Below are 20,567 nucleotides of genomic sequence, written 5' to 3' on the forward strand. Positions count from 1 at the left end.
TGGAGGTTTGTGAGGAAGGATGCTCTGAGGTGCCACTACATATCAACTGCCAACAATGTAATGCAACTAAGTGTTTCAAACCTCAAGCTGAACTGAATGTCCTGACCAAGTCTGTAGCAATTAGAACGAGGATGACAAGAGTGTAGCTGCATGAGGTCATGACTTCAATATGTGCCTCTGTATACCTCTGGCCCTTCCACACAGAGCGTGACAACAGTACTGCTGTGCTGTAAAACCCATTCATTCCAAAGATTTGCGCAACAAAGTTCAAAGTTTAACTCAGTCATGCAGTATGATGTATGCTTGCAAGCCAGAAGTCCTCTCACCTTAAGGAATGAGGTGACATGGTCCCGTTGTAAGTTTCAAAACTTTTTTTTTGCTGTGTGCTATATGACTCCCCTCAAGCAGCGCTTTGTACCCAAGGGAAGCACAGCACAAACCATGTTCTTTCTAGAAGGGGCTTAACCAGTTAACGGGGAAGCAGCAGAAAATGCTTACTTTTTGCACAGAACAGGGCGTATGATTTGAAATTACTCAGCTCTTCAACGATGCTGTTGTCTACTTCATAGAGAGACGCCATTATCTGAGACACATCACAGCTTTCGTGTATCTCGCAGTTCATCAAAACCTGAGACCTGACTGGGAAAAGATGGTGGCACACTGGCCATGGGGCAAGCAGACAAGCTTGGGGTTCTCACTCCATTTGTGCGATCGTCGGACAAACCTGAGGCCATCTATTTTCACGATTCTTACAGATTGTAATGCCCACTGTGAAAAAGATTGGTAATAGTTGATTTCACAACTGGGAGAATCCAAGGGAGACCTGTACAGAGAATCCCAGGGCAGCTTCAAAGTTGTTGTAGAAGCCAAAAAGGGCCTTGCTGATCTTCTCCAGTGGGACAGGATAACGTGAGTTCTGATGACCCTGGTGCATCTAGTAAGACCGATGACAGCACTGTCTAACAAGGGCAATTTAAAGGGGTCTCAAAAGGAAATGGATTGCTATTAGTTGTAGCTCTATGTGCATTATTTTATTTTTAACTTTCTTTAGATTTTGGCTCTAAGATGCCTCAATTCCAAGCCCTTACATGTGCTGAAGAGTTCCCGGACAAGACACTGAACCCCAAGCTGCTCCCAATGTAAATTGCAGTGAAAAACATCTTGTTTGGCCTAACTAAAATGAAAACGCACTATATTTCTATATCTTAAAAACAATGTTTTCATTAACCTAGTTTTGTACTGACCTAAACAACACATTGTTCATGATAGTAAAAAAACTACTTGACCCAGAATCCTAGACTGACCAAAGTGCTTCCGTGATATCGTCATGTCATGATAACAAGTGAAAATGAATTAAAAAATGAAGCAAAACAGTGACAGTGGTGACTGCTTTGTTGGTTGTAGAGCCTCAAATGACCGTCTGGTGAAGTGAAATCAGAAAAGAATTCGGTTTGTTTTCCAGAATGGAGAAATGAAAACAACTGAGTTTGGTTGATCAGACTAGCACGGGCAGATTTTTCTTTAGCTTGTGTTTTGTATTTGTACTTTATCTTACTCCAGTATTGCTGTTTGTTTTTAGGAAATTGAATGCCTTTTGACATTTGCCCAGAGCTTTCTTCTACATCACCTTTCAGGACACTGACTTAAAGTACACTTCTTGGCATATTCCTCCCCTTTCCTCCTTCTTCTTCTTCTCCCCGTTGCTTCCCCTTATTGTTCCCTTTGTCCTTTCTCTTCCTCCTCCTGTTTCCTATTCTTCATTTTCCTGTCAGTTCCACCTCACCGCCGTCCCTTCTTCCAGTTCACTCTTCTTTTCCTCTCTGATTTTCTTACATGCTTTTGTCTTTTGCTCCCTTTCTTTGTGTTCACTATAAATATATATCAGTCTTTATATTTTTTGCTTTTGGCCTTTTTGGTCCACATTTTACCAATCCACATTTCTTTTCTTCCATTTTTTGGTCAGTCTCGCTCTTTTTTCTCTCCGTCTGTGTCCTCTGCATTTATTATCGCCAGCTGAGAAAAACATAGGAGTTTTTTGGTGCCGAGCCAGAGCAAACACTGATATCCAACCAGCCCCCCCCCCCCCCCCCCCTCGCTGTTCTCTCCTTCCACTGGCAGCTGTCCATAACTAAGCACACAATGTAACAGAACAGACACACACACACACTCCCTGGAGTGTCCACTGTAGCTGTTTGCTTGGCTGACATGCTCTACTATAATTGCAGTGGTCTGTATGGTGCACTACAGCCTGCAGCTGTGGACCTCTCCAAAGCTCAGACTGCAGCCAACCAGAAACAGCAACAAACTCTGGACAGGCAGAAAATAAACAGACACTTTTAGTCTTTTGCATGGCCTCTCCACTCATTTTCCTCGGCATCGTTTTTCTTAAGGATTGTCAGATTTTTCCAGCCATATACAGAGAAACTAGTTCGTAGCAGATGGGGTCGTGAGTTTTTTGTGTGGCTGGTAGCAGTAGTAGCAATGTCATTAAGTTCCCTCTTTATAAATTCACTGTCACACTCTCACTTCCCTCATGAGAGTTATTTTCATAGACCTGCATACAAGTGGTATGTTTTTTTTGCAATTGGTTTTGCCCCTTCCTAATTTTTGCTGTCATTTACTTTTCGTTCTGTTTGTTGGAGAGACTTAAAGAGAAGAAGACCTATGTTGCTCACATCTGTCCAGTAAATTTGAAGTTACGGTGAGCAGCCAGTTAGCTTAGCAGAAGCCTACATCCACAGTTATGTGGAATACACATAACTTTAGCTATGTGTATGCTTAGAGCTCATACTACTCTGACATTTTACAACAGGTAAAATGAAAAATGTTTTCATTTTAGATTTTAGAAAAGAGACTTTAGACATGATTAAACAGACCCTCATTTTTGCTTTCAGTTGGGGGTTTGATTGACACTACACATCATCTTTCATCATGCTCTTATCACGTGAGTTTTTTTCTGAGAGTAAACAAAGACATCAACCTTGACTACCAGTAAGTACTTCAACCTGGAGAGTAAATTACTGGTGGTAATTACCTTGATGTCTGTTCTACAGTTAATTAAACCTCTGGTCTCAGAAACATGCTCCTTAAGGATGCTCGTCTGGACAGCGATTATTTTCACTCCACAATACTGTTTCAAAATTTAATCATATTACTATGGATACAATCTCAAAACAAAAATACATTTTAATTTGAATTAAAAAATTTTGTAAAGCATTTTTCACACAAATGGATGCAACACCAAGTGCTTTACAAGACAAAAAGAAACAAAAAAACTCATGTAAAAGGTGTAAAAATTAATCTCCCATGAACATTATGTTATAAAAGAAGGACTTAATAAAAGGAACTAAGGAAACCTACCGTTTCTAAAATTCACTATGTCCTATGGAATAAGACTAACTATCTTTGAATAAGACTATTAATTTTGTCATTTTTGAAACAGACATAGCCAGTATATAAGTCTCTATTAAATCACAAATTTCATCATCTGCCCAAGTCTGCAAGAGTCCACTGCATTCTGTCGATACTGCTACCACTCTACAAAGGTAATAAGAATGTAAGAATGTAAGATACATAAAAACAAAGTTGCTGATGCTCGTGCTAATGCTGTATTTTGTGTATATGGTTAAAATAAGAGAGACATCCTACACTCTGAAATTGCAAGCATCTAAATGTTTTGTCACAAACATTTCCATTTCCTTTCAACATTTATACCCAGCTGAGGTTTCACTTGCATGCTATCTGCCATCTTTGCATGTGGACAAAACTTGACCACGTTTACATCAAAAACATGTTTTTTTCATAGACAACGTATGTTGCAACATGCTGCATTTGTAGAAAACGGAACAAAAAATCTTTTGCAAGGTTATTGCAACAAATACGCCTTTGGCAAAGATGAAACGCGGCTGAAACAAAAATGCACAAATTAGTCCAAATGAATTTTGCACAAAACGCGAAAATAATGTGCAGATAATTGATAAGCTGTTTTACACTGTGGTTGCTCAATTTATACTTTTCTAAATTTTCACTCTAGGGATTTGTTAATAATAAGTGTTCATAGAAGAAATATCCTCTCAGCATTCGAAACTATAACCTGAAGTAATCACATTACTTCACTCAGTCACAATCAACAGGAGCTGCAATTACTTGAATTACTCATTTTTTAAAACATCAACACACCTCACACTGACTTTTTACACCCTCCTGACTGCCTCCAGTCTTTGGGCTAAGCTAATGCTAGACTAAGCATGTCCCCAACCTTTCTACTGTCTGCACAGATATGAAATTGGTATCAGTCTTTTCCTATAGGTTAGAGAGCAGACAGTACTATCTCTCCAAGTGTGGAGGTAAAGTAACCTCACGATGAAGACATCTTGATTTTTTCCAAACAATCTGAGATCAAATCCACAGATTCCAACCACCTCTCAGTCACATCCTCTGCACATATGTTTCTGAGGTAAACCTTGAATTGTTTCCACACACACATGCTGACAGCTCGTTAATGACAGGTAATAAAGGTTGTGTAAACACATCTGTTGGTGCTGAGTTACCAGACAGTAAAAGGCCTTCTCCTCTGGCTGTAAAACTGTAGGCCATCAGGCGCAGTACAGAGTGCCCATTATCATTTCAGTGTCCTACCTCCGAGCACCAACCCTCAATCACTATTCAGTTGCTCGTTGCCACAATTTGTTTTTGTTTGCTGGTTTTGTCTCCCTCTCTGCTTTGTCATTGTGTTTTATCGCTTCACACGTTGTCATAAAAGGTCAGCAACAAATGATATGGAGAGATTAAAATCTACAACATTTCATTACAACATTTCTGGTGGATTTGGGGACACTTGTAAAATGTTTGTAGATGGTCAATTTTTAACAATTCTGGAGGGTAAAGCAAAGAATATAGCGCCCGCCCATTCCCCCTGCACACCTACACACACATACACACAAGTATCATGTAGGAAACAGTAATGAGCTGGTGGGCAGGATTAGATCTGTTCTGGATGAGCAGGTCGCCTGAGCGTTGCATGTGCACGTCACCTGGGAATAGGTGCCACATGGCTGATAACTAGATCTGACCCAAAACTGAACAGATGGCATTTCATTAGTACTGCACACGTGGTCCCCAAACGAGATGAAACCAATTGCAGTGATTAAGAACAATCAATAACGGTGATTAAATAAGATTTTACACAAAAGACAGGATGCCAGGAGATGCCGAGACAGAAGGGTTACACATGTCCCAAAGCACCTATTAGGATCTGTTCAGAGCCCCGTCGACCTCTGGTGTGAAAATGAGGCCTTTCATAAAATCACTGGCGGGGGTTCAAAGAAAGAATTCCCAATGACAAGCAGAATAATCTGACTTAATTTGGCACAGCTCATTGGTGTTGCTAATGAGTACATTGATTTTATTCTCCGCAAATCAATGAGCATCGGCGTATATCTTTTGAAATTCAAATGTAACGCTGACTATGATGCAATACCTGAAAGTGCTGTTCTGTAAAACCTGTCTATGTATTCTTTATGAAGGATTTACCTTCAGTGACCGACACTTGAAGTATGTAAGTAATCTAATCGGAATCTGGAACATCACTTCAAACTGGTGATGACTATCATAAATTGCACGTATTTTAAAGGAAAGTATCTGGTCAGGTTCATTACAAGTTGTTTTTTGTGTTGGATTATGTCCTTAATAAAGAAAATTCTGAGTATGCAAGTGCAAGTGAGTACACTCTTGTGCAAAATCACTTAAACGCAAATGAATTAAAATTGTATCACCTTACAGCAGCTGCATTACTCTGAAGCTGAACTGAAGGTTGTTTGCTCTTATGTATAATTAAATGCTAACAGCTTAGATTTACTCTATTAAAATGCTTTCAGAATGTGAGTTACTGTGTCAGCCAGTGTTTTGGGAAATCCACTGGCATACATGGTGCCATCTATAAATGTAATTTCCTTTTGCACTCATTCATCATCCCACTCCTTACTGTGAGGAGTATGTATTCACTGTGGTAGTCTTAGCCAGCTTCAAGCCAGATATACTGGACCCCATCTGAACCAAATACATTTATGTTGATTGCAACCCTGCAGTTTTCCATCTTTAAGTCTCACAATCAAATTTTTCCATTTCTTTGGCAATTCTTCTCCATGTAGAGCCATGATGTAGACATGCAAATAAACACAGCCCATAATTTTAAAGCTTTGTTCTGGTGTTTAAAGGTAATTTTCTAACCATGTTCATATTGTTAGGCTAATTGCTAATGACAGGTTTACTCGATTTTTTTTGTATCTTGTGTGACATTTTTACACCTAAGTTTTTTTTTCACTTGTTTGGTTGGCTTTAGACACCACAACTTTAGGAAATGATGCTTTGGTTGATGCCTTCTCAATGACAACTAGACTTTAGAAGCTTGGTGAAGTTCACGCACTAAACTATGTGGTTAGGTTTAGGAAAATAGCACAATTTGGATTAAAATACAACCCTTTCACAATGTTTTGAAGCTTCTCCATTTTCTGGGTTACCAGCCAGGGTTATGAGTCTCGCCCCATTAAATATAATGGTGGCTGGCAGGAAAGCAGTAGAATTAAAAGGCAAAGATATATTGATTTCTGATGTATTTGTGATACATCACAAATGTAATCCAGAAACACAACTGAGAATGCAGATAAGTCGTATAGGAATGTCATGTTTCTGAGACAGGGCCAAATGTAGGACAAGTGTGAACCACTTTATCTGGGACAAACAGGGAGTACCTAAAATACAGCACCAGAGCAAGTACAGTTGAAACATAGAGGTCTAAAGTTCCTCTGTTCTTGTGAAAAATTTGTCGCCATCCCATTAATTTGAATAAAATCAGTCCATCAGCTGGGGGGCCTGTGCATGGGGCTCTGGCAAAGCAACGGCTGCAAAAAGCAGAACTTAGCTCAGCATTTGCTGCAAGGCAATGTAATGCACTGACAGCCAGCAAGCTGTTGTTTTGGGTGATCACACACATGCACACTGACTCCTGGTAGAGATATTTCATTGTGATGAAAGTTTAACACATTTGTACAACATTTCTAGATTGCTAAAAATGATTAACTACAGACCTATTTGTGTTTTTGTGTCTAATATGCCTTTAAGCACATGTATCTATTACTGTAACTGCACCTCCTGGATCATATTTTGTTGCTTCTCTAGTGCTTTCTGTGTTCTTTTAACTCAAGGCTGTATCCTTGCTAAGGCTAACACTGTTTGCTGCTACAGCTCCTTACATCAATATGCTTGTTTTATATGTGCTAAACGTTTCATAAATCTGTGTATAAATGGCATGAGTAAAGAGGTATTTCACAAGAGATTTCGGTAAAAGTGTGCAGAGGTAAAATGAAACTCTCCCCCCCTCCAACTCCATTTTTCCTTTTGGACACTTAAAACACACCCCGCCTGTCTTAAAACTCTTCCAGGTGTTCTCTGCAGGGACTATGAATTAAAAATGATATAAAGTAAAATGCTAGCTACGTCTCAAGGCTGGTGCAGCGCATATGGTTTAATAAAATTCACATCTCGAGGAAGGACGTGGAGGGTGATGCTGACAGAGAAAGACAAGAGACAGAGAGAAAAATCGAAGAAGGGCAAATACTGCTTAAAAACTGAGCCCTGCTTTTGCTTTTTTTTAAGGATTTACAGTTCATGGCTGATTGGAAACTACGAAATAATGTCACAAAACCATGATCAAAATGGTATTTTGTTTTCATCAATCCATCCATGTCCTCTTTGGGTGGAAAATGATTGAAAGATGTGGGACATGAAGCAGAGCTCAAAAAGGGGAAAGTGAGCAGGGTGATGTGTCCTGGCTTGTTTTTATTCCGCCTCTCTGACTTGTTTATGTCAAATCAGCAGAGTGCCGGTCGGGGAATGGGCAAGGTTCATGTGTGTGCTGCGAGTTTGTGTGCATGTGTGCGTTAACAACATATGGCTGTTTGGCAATATACATTAAAGTTTACAGGGAAACAAATGAGCAGTAAAAGGAGCATGACTTCCATTGTGATGGTAAAGAGAGAGAGAGATGGAAGGGGGAGAGAAACTAGGGCTGTTGAGTGAGACGTGCAAGTGAGAGTGAATTAAGGAAAATAAACAGCTGTCAATAGGTGTGGTATACACTTCTGAAGTTGTAAATATTTAGGTCATTTACCGATATTATTCTGTTTATTGTAAGACTGTAAATGTGTTGTAGACTAGATTGGAATCCCTGAGACGCACATGTGATTTGTGATTCTGGGCATTAAAAATATTGACCTGAGTGAATATTTGAGGCTGAGATGAATAGACAAGTCCAGACCTGCACTGGAGTATCTCTAACCTGATGTCTTAATTGATAACAGGCTTCAGCAGCTGCATTTTTTAGCTTCCAAAATGTGATTTAATTCTAATTGATCATCCCTTTCACAAATAAAACTTACAAATCAGTACATTTTTAGAGAACCTGCACTCCAGCTACTTGAGCGCCAGATCACCAGTTTACTTGACACACTTAATGTTTTAGTTTTATTGTTTGGGCTTTCTGGTGGAGGAAAAATAAGGTCTTAGTGAATGGCAGCAAGACATGGTTGCTTTGTCTACAGAAAAATTAGACATTTCTCAGTGTCATTATATTTTAATCAGCCTTTTTGACACTTATCTGCAAATAGTTCTCTTCAAACAACAATATAATTTTATTTCATAAAAAATAATCTCTAAAAAACTGGCAATCCACTCAGTTTTTTAATGCACATCTATTTCTGACTCAGTGGCTCATTCACAGCTGCTCGGAACAGACAGTCATATTCATGCAGGTGAACGGCACATACATTATAACCTGACACTTATCACTGTGGCTTTGCTGATTATAGGCTCCCTTCACATCCCCAATCTGTGGGGCTTTTTTGTGTTGTTGATGTAGCCCAGATTTACGTTCATGTATGTTTATTTTGGGGGATTAGCTCTCCAGGAGGATCCTCGTTGCTGCTAAGCTTCCTTGAAAACTCCCACAAGCAGCAGAGCCTTTTCAGCCAAAACCATGGGCTGTAAATGCCCTGTTTGTTCTTAGTGTCTCTGAGTGAAATGTACGTAACCTTTACCTTCAACTGCGCTACACGTGATCCAAGAAACTATTCGTCTTTGTAGTTCATTAACACTGAACACGTCGGTTATCAAGGCACACATGGTCACAAGAGGTCAGATTGTGTCAGATAATAGAGAGATTTTGTTGTTTGTTTAAAAAAAAAAAAAAAAGAGGTGATAGAGAAATTAGAGCTGATTCTTTCGTCATTTAATGCTAGTTGCTTTGGTCCAGTCAGCATCAATGACCCCACATTCTACCTCTCTGGACACTGAACATAATCCTTCACTTTCTCTCTCGTTTCTGTGGCACGATTTTCTAATGCAGGAAGCCAGACGGGAGTCTGACATTCCCGGCATTTCACCTGGTTCTAGTCGTGTCTCTTGACGTTTTCCCTTATGATGGCCCGGGCATGAACCGCCTCCTGCTGAGACACGCGACGCCCCTCTCATTGTTCGTGGTTTTGGCTGCTCCTCAGAACTCCACCGCAGGCTATTGTTCCTGACAGTGGGGAAGAGAAAGAGGCATGTTCACACAAACAAGGACAAACTCACCCAGGCTGAGGCGCACACGTGCACACTTTTATGCTCGGGATCACTGAAAATTTTTAATAGAAAAACATTTCCAAGAGCCAAAGAACACACCTACAGTGTATGTTTTTATTCTGCTAAATACAATAAATCAGCACCTTCACTGCCTCTGCACACTGTTCTGATAGTGTGTATTGTTTTCTCTCTGGCCGTTTCTTTAATAGCTGTGAATCCAAATCATATTTTATGAGCAGTTTTAAGTATCACATTTCAGAAAGCTAATGGAATAAGCAACATTTGATAAGACTTTTCAAAAGAAAAAAAAGTTTTGCACTCGCTTGAGGGGGTTTTTGACTTTTTCATAAAAGAGTTATTGAACATAACAGAGACTGAAACACCTTTTTTTCTTTAAAAGAGTCTGACATAATAAATATTTCACAGTTTTCACTTCTTTTTCTGTCTTTATCTTCAGACAGCATGAAACACACCTTTTGGAAGAAAAATTCTGCGACATGAGAAAACTACTCCTGAATTAAATTTTTCTTTTAGAGTGGCTTCTTAATTAGTTGGGAACACATCATATCTATATTTGAGGCAAATTTTTGAAATGTTACATAAAACAAAATTGAAATTAACCCTTTTTTTCCATTGATGTCTTTGAAGTGAATAAACTAATGTAACGATGTAGGCTATATCATGCATGGCTGTAATAGTAGAACATGTGTTAAAGAACTTGAAAAGTGAAGAAACAGACATAACGGTGGTCTTCTTTAAAAAAAAAAAAAACAGGACAGAAATCTGCATGAAAGGTTTTCATGTGGACAAGTTGGAAGGTGAAGACAACGAAAAAAGCCGAAACAGCAGATCAGTCATGTGAATTAAATGTTAACTATGTAAAAAATAGCCCTTAAAAGTTGTTTCCAATGTCCATTACGCACATCAACTCTTTTTTGTAAAAGTCAAACCAGTGTAAAAGCTGTTTTGGGGATTTTTTGGAACTTTTGTTCTAACATGCGCTGTGACCCTTGAAAATGCACCTAAAATCCTTCACCCTTCATCAGTTTATTCTTGATTTTTCTTTCTTGCTTCTTTTACTTTCTTACAATGTTCTCTGCTGCTCCCCCCTCTTCATTCTGCTCTTTTAATAGTCCAGCGGTGGGTTTGCTGTGTCTGTATCCATATTTTTGAAATATATTGTTTTACAGTCTGTCTGCAGGTAGTAGATATCCAAGAATAAAAATAAAACGTCTGTTGATAATTGCCATTTGTGATAGTTCTTGTGTGTATAAAAGGAAAGTTTGGTCAAATCTATCACTGCTGCTGAAGACAACAAATATAAAATTTGTAAAGTTGTGAGTCTCAGATTTGTCTTGGGCTGAAATCAGAGAGTTATTTTTTACACATAAGATAAGGCAATATTATACAAGTCTAACTGTCGGTCAAAAAAACCCTCCAAAAGCACAAGGGCACTTTTCTTCATGTCAGTTAACTGGACAGTTCTACATTGCTACCAGTCACACAAAAGAGCTGTTGCCACCTATTTGTAGTTATGTCAGTGGATCACTTCATGAGAACAAGGTAGGTATGAGTGTTTTGGTCAGTAATTGTTTTTTATTTCTCTTTTTTATAACATTATGTTATGATTAAACTAGTTGTCTCACTAGGATGTACAACCTTTTATCAAATAAATGGCTGCGTCTGGTTTCCTCCAACTTTTAGAAAAATACGCTTTGTAAAAGTTCAGTAGTGAGGGTCTTTTCCTTTCCCTAATTGTATTCCTGCTTCTTCTGTATTACTTCTGCTTTCTACACAGGGAAGTCTTTTTTTTGTACAATTTTGTGTATGAGCTGTGAGGACTACAGAAAGAGTGATTTCATTAGTCCAGCTTAAAAATGCCAGTATTTCATCTTCAGCCTGATTCCAAAGGCAGAGACTAAAAGAGCTTGATGTGAATAAGGAGAAGTAGTGAATTCAGTTCTGTGGCCGAGATCTACGCAGCAGTAGAGGAAGGAAGTTAGGATTCTATGTGGCAGATATATGAATACTATTCTTACTTCAGGATCTTGTGGAAACTATAATGCACTTCTGGGACTTGGAATCATGGTATCTGGAATGGATGCTTTGACCTCAGCTCTCCCTTACTCATCTCTTCACATCAAGAGCAGAACTTACTGAATTACTCCCAACGTCGAATGTGCAGTGTTTCTGGTGAATTGGCCACATGACAAGCCATGACAAGAAAATTGGTTGCAGTTTTTCTGTGTAATTAGTCTGCTACATTTGTATTGAGATAATGGTAAGATGGCAAAGACAGCTGGTGTACTCTTAAAAAAAAAAAAAAACATGTGCTGCTACATTGGAACTTACTGTCGGCTCTTTTGGCTTGGGACTTGGCTCTGTTTGCAAGTTCTGTGGAATTGGCCAAAACAATGGAAAAATCATTTTGGAGGAGAAGAGTCAAATTTCCAAGCAGACTTCTTCTCAAGCAACCACAAATATTTCAGTGTTTGATGGTGCCCTGCATCAAGCTGTGGTGTGGTGCATGCACATTGGACATGCATTCAGTAAAATTAATTTTGCACAAAGAGGGAATTGCACAAACAATGAGCCTGCTTCTTGTTACTCCACAGCTTGCTTTCAACATCATCTGGAAATGCAGTACACTGACAAAATGTACAAGTGCAGAATGGTAATTTTGATGATGTGCTGCCTCTTGTGCTGGTTTTACTGTTTAGCTCTTAGGCAGCAAAAAGAAGAAGAAACTTGGATAAGCTTTATGATCTCTGATTCTTTAATACCTTCTTCCGAAGTTTACTGAAAAAAAAGGATAATATGATATACATGTTCTTTGAAGAAAAAACATTCACCATGTCACCATAACCCAAACATTATTTTTGCCTATTCCTCTCAAATTCAATTCAATTCAATTCAATTCAATTTTATTTATATAGCGCCAATTACAGTCAAATTGTCTCGAGACGCTTTACAGAACCCATATGCCTGACCCCCAGAGCAAGCCAAAAGGCGACAGTGGCAAGGAAAACACCCTTTTAACAGGGAAAAAAACCTCGAGCAGAACCCGGCTCTAATGTGGGGGGACCCATCTGCCTGCTGGCCGGGCGGGTTGAGAGGGACAGAAGAGGTAGAAAGGTAGAGATAGAGGGATAGAAGTAGAGGGGTAGAGGTAGAGAGGTAGAGATAGAGGGATACAGATAGAGGGGTAGAGATAGAGAGGTGGGGGGTGGGACACAAGGACCATAAAACACAGCCACACATCTGAAGCATCCAGCATCCAGCTCTGGGACCAGGGACACTCGGAGAAAGGACACAGAAAGAAACAGAGTGAATGTAATGCAATAATGTTATATATAGTAAATACATAGGTAGTTAGAGAAGGGCTCAGTGCATCAAGAGAGGTCCCCCAGCAGCCTATAGGCCTATAGCAGCATAACTAGGGGCAAACTAAAGGGACGTCAAGAGGGGAAGTCAGTTGTGCAAATGAAAACACCAGCTCACCCCGTCAGGGTCCCCCAGTCAGCCCTAACTATAAGCTTTGTCGAAAAGGAAGGTTTTAAGCCTGGTCTTAAAAATAGAGAGGGTGTCCGCCTCCCGAACCCAAACTGGGAGCTGGTTCCACAGGAGAGGTGCCTGATAACTGAAGGCTCTGCCTCCCATTCTACTTTTAGAGATTCTAGGAACAACAAGTAAGCCTGCAGTTTGAGAGCGAAGAGTTCTGCTAGGATAATATGGTACTATCAGGTCTTTAAGATATGATGGAGATTGGTTGTTAAGAGCTTTATATGTCAGAAGAAGGATTTTGAATTCTATTCTAGATTTAACAGGAAGCCAATGAAGAGAAACCAATATAGGAGAAATATGATCTCTCTTGCTAACTCCCGTCAGTACTCTGGCTGCAGCGTTTTGGATCAGCTGTAGATATTTCAGAGAGCTATTGGGACAACCTGATAATAAGGAATTACAGTAGTCAAGCCTAGAAGTAACAAATGCATGGACTAGTTTTTCTGCATCACTCTGAGACAGGATGTTCCTGATTTTCACAATATTTCTCAGGTGGAAAAAGGAAGTCCTACAGATTTGTTTTATGTGCGAGTTAAAGGACATGTCCTGGTCAAAGATAACACCGAGGTTCCTCACAGTAGTACTGGAGGCCAATGTAATGCCATCCAGAGTAACTATATGCTTTGAAAGCAATTCTCTAAGATGTTTGGGGCCAAATACAATGACTTCAGTCTTGTCTGAATTTAGTAGTAAGAAATTATAGGTCATCCAGGTCTTTATGTCCTTAAGACAATCTTGCAGTCTAGCTAGCTGATTAGTTTCATTTGGCTTCATAGATAAATACAATTGAGTGTCGTCAGCATAACAATGGAAATTAATACAGTGCTTCCTAATAATGTTGCCTAAGGGAAGCATGTATAATGTGAACAGTATTGGTCCTAAGACAGAACCCTGAGGAACTCCATGATTAACCCTAGTATGCTCAGAAGAGTCATTGTTGACATGCACAAATTGGAACCTGTCTGATAAGTAGGATTTAAACCAGTCCAGTGCTGTCCCTTTAATGCCAATAGAATGTTCTAGTCGCTGTAATAAAAGTTTGTGGTCGATTGTATCGAATGCTGCACTAAGGTCCAATAAAATAAGTATAGAGACCAGTCCATTATCTGACGCTATGAGAAGGTCATTAGTAACTTTCACCAGAGCTGTTTCTGTGCTATGATGCACTCTGAAGCCTGACTGAAACTCTTCAAACAAGCTATTCCTTTGTAAATGTTCACATAATTGATTTGCAACTGTTCTTTCCAGAATTTTGGAGAGAAATGGGAGGTTGGAAATTGGTCTATAGTTGGCTAAAACATCTGGATCTAGAGTGGGCTTTTTAAGTAAAGGTTTGATTACAGCAACCTTAAAAGCCTGTGGTACATAACCTGTTACTAGAGAGAGATTAATCAGATCTAACATTGAGGAATTAATTAAAGGTAAAGCCTCCTTGAACAGTCTAGTTGGGATAGGATCTAAAAGACATGTTGATGGTTTGGATGTAGAAACTATTGAAATGAGTTCAGAGAGATGTATGGGGGTGAAAAATTCTAAATATCCATCTGGTCTTACAGCCAATTCTAAAGTATCTGTACTCGATGATACATCTGTGACATTTGCAGGAAGGGCCAGAGTAATTTTTTCTCTAATCGTAATAATTTTATTTGTAAAGAAGCTCATGAAGTTGTTACTGCTCAAAGCTAAAGGAATACAAGGTTCAACAGAGCTCTGACTCTTTGTCAGCCTGGCTACAGTGCTGAAAAGAAACCTGGGGTTGTTCTTGTTTTCCTCTATTAAAGATGAATAATATGTTGTCCTGGCATTACGAAGAGCTTTTTTATAAATTACTAGACTATTTTTCCAAGCTACATAAACTTCCTCTAAATTAGTGGAATACCACTTCCTTTCCAGCTTTCGGGACGCCTGCTTTAAAGTCCGCAGCTGGGAATTATACCAAGGAGCAGGTCCTCTCTGAGATAGAACTTTCTTTTTTACAGGTGCAACACTATCAAGTGTTGTACGCAGTGAGGCTGCAGCATTATTAACAATATAATCCACTTCTGTGGGGGTAAAATTATAATATTTCCCTTCCATTATATCAGTAAGTGGTGCTGGACTAAATAGAGAGGGTATTATTTCCTTAAATTTAGTCACCGAATTGTGAGACAGACATCTACTGTAATGATATTTATTCTTAACTCCTATACAATCTATTGTTGTAAATTGAAATGTTATCATAAAATGGTCAGAAAGAAGAGGGTTCCGGGGAAGTACTGTTAACTGTTTGATTTCTATGCCATAAGTCAGAACGAGGTCAAGGGTATGATTAAAACTATGAGTTGGTTTATTTACATGTTGAGAAAACCCAATTGAGTCTAATATTGAATTAAAAGCAGTCGTAAGGCTGTCACTGTCCACGTCAACATGAATGTTGAAGTCACCCACAATAATGACTTTATCTGAGCTGAGCACTAAATCAGATAAAAAGTCTGAGAATTGAGATAAAAACTCAGAGTAAGGAGCAGGAGGACGATATACAACAACAAATAAAACTGGTTTCTGAGCTTTTAAATCTGGATGAGAGAGACTGAGAGTAAGATTTTCAAATGAACTGTAACTAGGTTTAGGTCTCTGGTTCATTTTTAAGCTAGAGAGGTAAATTGCTGCCACTCCTCCTCCTCTGCCTGTGATTCGAGGAACATGACAGTTAGTATGACTAGTAGGAGTTGATTCATTTAGACTAACATATTCTTCCTGCTGCAACCAGGTTTCAGTCAAACAGAACAAATCAATCTGGTTATCAGTTATCAAATCATTTACTAACAGAGATTTAGACGAGAGAGATCTAATATTTAACAGACCACATTTAATTGTCCTGTTTCTTCGCTCAGTTGAAATAGTGGTATTAATTTTAATTAGATTTTTATGGTTACTATGTCTTTTGTTTATTTTTGATTTGCTTAATTTATTGAATTTTGGTGGTCGGGGGACAGACACAGTCTCAATAAAGCTAACTGAATTACTGGAGGGTGACAGCTGAGAGGAAACTGCAGAGAGGTGTGGAAGACTACAACTCTGCATCCTGGTCTGAACTCTGGGTTGTCATGCTTTAGGAGTTCTAATAAAATCAGCCATATTTCTAGAAATGAGAGCTGCACCAGCCAAAGTGGGATGGATGCCGTCTCTCCTAATCAGACCAGGTTTTCCCCAGAAAGAGCTCCAATTGTCTATAAAGCCAACGTCGTTTGCAGTACACCACGTAGACGACCAGCGGCGAAACGATGCCATACGGCTAAACATGTCATCGCTTGTCAGATCAGGCAGGGGTCCAGAGAAAACTACAGAGTCCGACATGGTTTTGGCAAAGTTACACACCGATGCCACACTAACTTTGGTGACCTCCGATTGGCGTAACCGGGTGTCATTACCGCCGACATGAATAACAATCTTACTGTATTTACGATTATCTTTAGCCAGCAGTTTCAAATTTGCTTCTATGTCGCCCGCTCTGGCCCCTGGGAGGCATTTTACTACGGTCGCTGGTGTCGCTAGCTTCACGTTTCTGACTACGGAGCTGCCAATGATCAGAGTTGGTTTCTCAGCGGGTGTGTCATTGAGTGGGGAAAAACGATTAGAAACGTGAAGCGGTTTGTGGTGTGCCGGGACAGCGGGCTTGAACTTAGGACTACGTTTCCTACGAACTGTCACCCAGCTACCCTGACTTCCCGGCTGCTCGGGAGCTGCTAGGGGACGGCTAGCAGAAGCTACACTAGCAGCTATATTATTGCGGTCCGCACCGGCTAAGGGAGCCTGGCTAACAGCTAGCGGGGTGTTTTCCATGGTGCGGAGCCGCGCTTCCAATTCAGAGAGCCTCGCCTCCAAAGCTACAAACAGACTGCATTTATTACAGGTATCGTTATCACTAAAGGAGGCAGAGGAGTAACTAAACATGTGACACACTGAGCAGGAAAGAGAAGGAGAAGAAGAGGGAGAAGCCATGCTAACTGCTAAGTGCTAGGCTAGCGGACAGAGATAACAGATTAATTTAGAATTAAGTACTGAGAGGGTGCGTGAAGAAAACGAGTGTATGTTACGATTCAAATATTACCGCTACACACAGATTTAATAAATATCAAATTAGATGGAGTGGATAAGCTACAACAGTCACAGAACACAACACAGCGCTACAACAGGAAGTGACGCAATACGCTCACCGTAACGTCAGACGTCAGCAGATCAGATCAGCCCAGGCTCAGTGTGACCTGCTACAGCTGCTATAAAATCAGTTTTTAAGCCACAAGTCCCATTTGCAGAATCACCAAATGTTCTGAAAATGCAAATAATCATCTAACTTTTAGCCAATAATAATTATGATCTGAAGCCTAAGTGCAAAAACTGTGTTTATACTGTGTGTGTGTTGCATTGTTTATAGCTCTGTGAACAGATAATATGTAGTTTAACCTGATTTTAGTAAGGCTAACACATTTTATACCAAAAAAAAAAAAAAAAAATTAACACATACCATCAGGTCCTAAAGCAGTTGTCTACATACTATATTTGTGTCAGATTCAAAGATGTTTGCAGACATCTCCTCCTAAGTGGCGGACAACAGCTGTACTTAGTCGTGTCCTAACCACTTGGCTGCTGCCCAGTTAAGATTATCACCCTCATAAAAAGCAGCTATGGCTAATTAGTTGGGAAAGGAATCCGTGACTTGTGCAGTTTTGGAGAAAAATGCACACTTGCAAAGCCACATGTACAAAATTTATTCACAAAATAAGCAAGCAACAAGACACAATCTCTCTAACACACACACACACACACACACACACACACACACACACACACACACACACACACACACACACACACACACACACACACACTTATTTACACATACTGGGGGCCTACACATGGCAAGGACCACCCAAGAAGGAGCAGCCGCTTTGAAAATAATGAAAATTCCACTGCAGCCTGGTGCTGCACAGCAGGCCGAGGCTGCAGTGCATCTGCACAGGAGGGTCGATGGAGGGAGGCTTGCATCCCACCTACCTGCACTGGTTGCTGAGCAAAGGCAGAACACCATAATGATAAACAGTTAGCGCTAAGGTTTATTCACCTGCAAAAAAAACCTCGGTGGGACCTCTGTTATCGTTCTGGCTGTAGAAGCTGTCAATAGAGAAGCAATAACAGATATCTGTCTTAAATACTGGAGTGAGTCCAGGCTAAATATATGGCAATCATATCTTAATTGCAGAGATAATAAATCCTAATCTCTCTGCTGGGACACTTAATTTATATACTGTTTATTCCATTTGAATCATCTTAATTTTAATTCTTCAGTTGTGCAACTACAAATACGTTAAAAGTTATGATACAGAAATCCGGTAAATCTAACTTTTCACAAACAAAAAACTTCAGTGTTTGTCCTGTCTTCTTAAATCTACGAAAGGCACGAGTCATAATGACCAAGACTGACTTTTAATATTATCCTCAATTGTTTTATGATCTGATCAATGACAAGGACAAATACTCTGACAATGCGAGTTGCTGCCAAAACAACTGATATTTAAAACTATAATTGACACTTTTAACAAATGTCTGTATTCACATAATTGCCAATTAATGTAACGCAATGTGATTTATTCTTTGAAACTTACATTTCCTGCTCTGTTTTTTAGTTTTTACTGATATACTGAGTCTTTTAAATGTGGCAAAATTATACACACAAAAGGGCGCCACCCTTTCAAACCCCGCCTAAATGAAACATCCATGTCTGCTACTTCTGTATGTTCTGTGTAGCTGGTTTAATGATGAATCACAGTCACCTTCAGCTGACTACCACCTAAATGGTAGCATTTAATCACACTCATACAAGGGTTAGGGCTAGGGTTTGCTCCTGCAGTTTACAACCACAATTATTCCCTGATGTGCAAATCATTTGCTCTTGCCAACTTTATGTATGACTACATTAGTCCCTGAAACTCTAATTTAGTGTATTAGTTTTCAGCAGAGTCCCTAGAGAGTGAAGGAGGACAATGTTTCATGTTATGTTTAAAGTTGGAGTCCTTGATTCTGCAAAAAGACTGTTGATATTACAATATTTAGATAATTAGCATGTGCCTGATTTACCATCCTTTTAACTCCCACTGCCCCCTTTTACGCAGCCAGGGCCGTGTACAAACACCCTTATTTTTTAGTGCACACACAGACCAGACATACATTTGTTGTCAAAAACTACATTGGATTAGTATCTTTAGTGGTGCTGCCTTTTGCAATAAATACTCTTTTTTTTTTAATGCAAATGTCTAGGTGAATTAATTCAAAAACAAAGAAAAAAACAGTCATGTCGTTGCTGTGGACAAGTGACCTTCAGTGCTGTTGCTGTTTGTCACTCTTATCTCTTATATCCAGACTTCTAATAGGTGCCGGACTGGAAGGAAGTAAGGCTTGACTAATTTTTTCTTTCAGGATACGATGTTAATATACAACACTGACATCACATTATTGGTATCAGATTATTGGTAATCAAGAAAGACATAGTACTGATAGTTGGAACTGATATACATTAAATATCACATAATAACAGCAAGAGGTAGCGGGGAACCTGTCATTCATAACTAAGTGACTTCGTTAATAATAATTATTATAACTGAATATGCACAATGGAAATTAGGGTGATGGTGTCGGAGCGTCAAATGACGCTACGATGCTCTCCTCTGTTTATAGTGAAATAAATTGATTGAGACTAATCATTTTGTCTCCTGCAGTTCTGTCTGCTGCTCTTCTCTGTCTTGTCAAATCTTTCACTGCTCTACCATTTTCATCACGCATATCTTGAAGCACTGTTGTAGGATAACCTGTGGCTGCCTCCTAACTTTGCCGCTAGCCGTTAGCGTTGCCTTAGCCACTATGACAATAGCTAATTCCCTCTCCTAGATAGATGTATCTGTCAGTTAGAGCAGAGTGCTAGAATTATTAAGACGTAGCAATGATGTTAAGATCCTCCAGATAGCGGTAGCTACAGGCTAAGAGCACAGCAAACCTCTTAGCGATAGCCGTAGTCTAACACCATCGGCAAAATAAGTTTCAACTGCTATGACACCAACAAGCGAATTATTGTGGCCTTTTCTGTGTAACAAGCACGACTGTGGAAGACTGTGTTGTTTATTACAACTTCAGCAGTGTTTGCTGCCTCACCTTCTAAACACAGCTCCACTAAGTCTCTGCAGCTGCTCCGATCTGCAAAACATGCTCTGTCTCTCTGCGTAAACAACAGCTTTCAGTGATTGGCTGTTTCTTGTAGTACGACCAGTCAGATAGAGCTGGAGGTGGAACATTGCTTGAGGCCGCTAAGTGACCGCAGAGAGACAGCCAGCTAAATGAGAGCCAAAGTACATTTA

At 39.6% G+C, this 20,567-nt stretch overlaps 1 long non-coding RNA gene across 1 annotated transcript in view; it reads right to left on the reverse strand.

Annotated features, from left to right (window-relative positions):
- Positions 1-8,620: 8,620 nt before the first annotated feature.
- LOC129347891 (uncharacterized) overlaps positions 8,621-20,567 on the reverse strand; it is a 158,262-nt gene continuing 146,315 nt past the window's right edge. The window contains exon 3 of the long non-coding RNA XR_008600209.1: positions 8,621-9,574. This is a non-coding gene — a long non-coding RNA (uncharacterized LOC129347891). The remainder of the gene's footprint in view (positions 9,575-20,567) is intronic.

This window comes from Amphiprion ocellaris, chromosome 3, assembly GCF_022539595.1.
Source record: "Amphiprion ocellaris isolate individual 3 ecotype Okinawa chromosome 3, ASM2253959v1, whole genome shotgun sequence".
In the NCBI taxonomy this organism is placed as follows: domain Eukaryota; kingdom Metazoa; phylum Chordata; class Actinopteri; family Pomacentridae; genus Amphiprion; species Amphiprion ocellaris.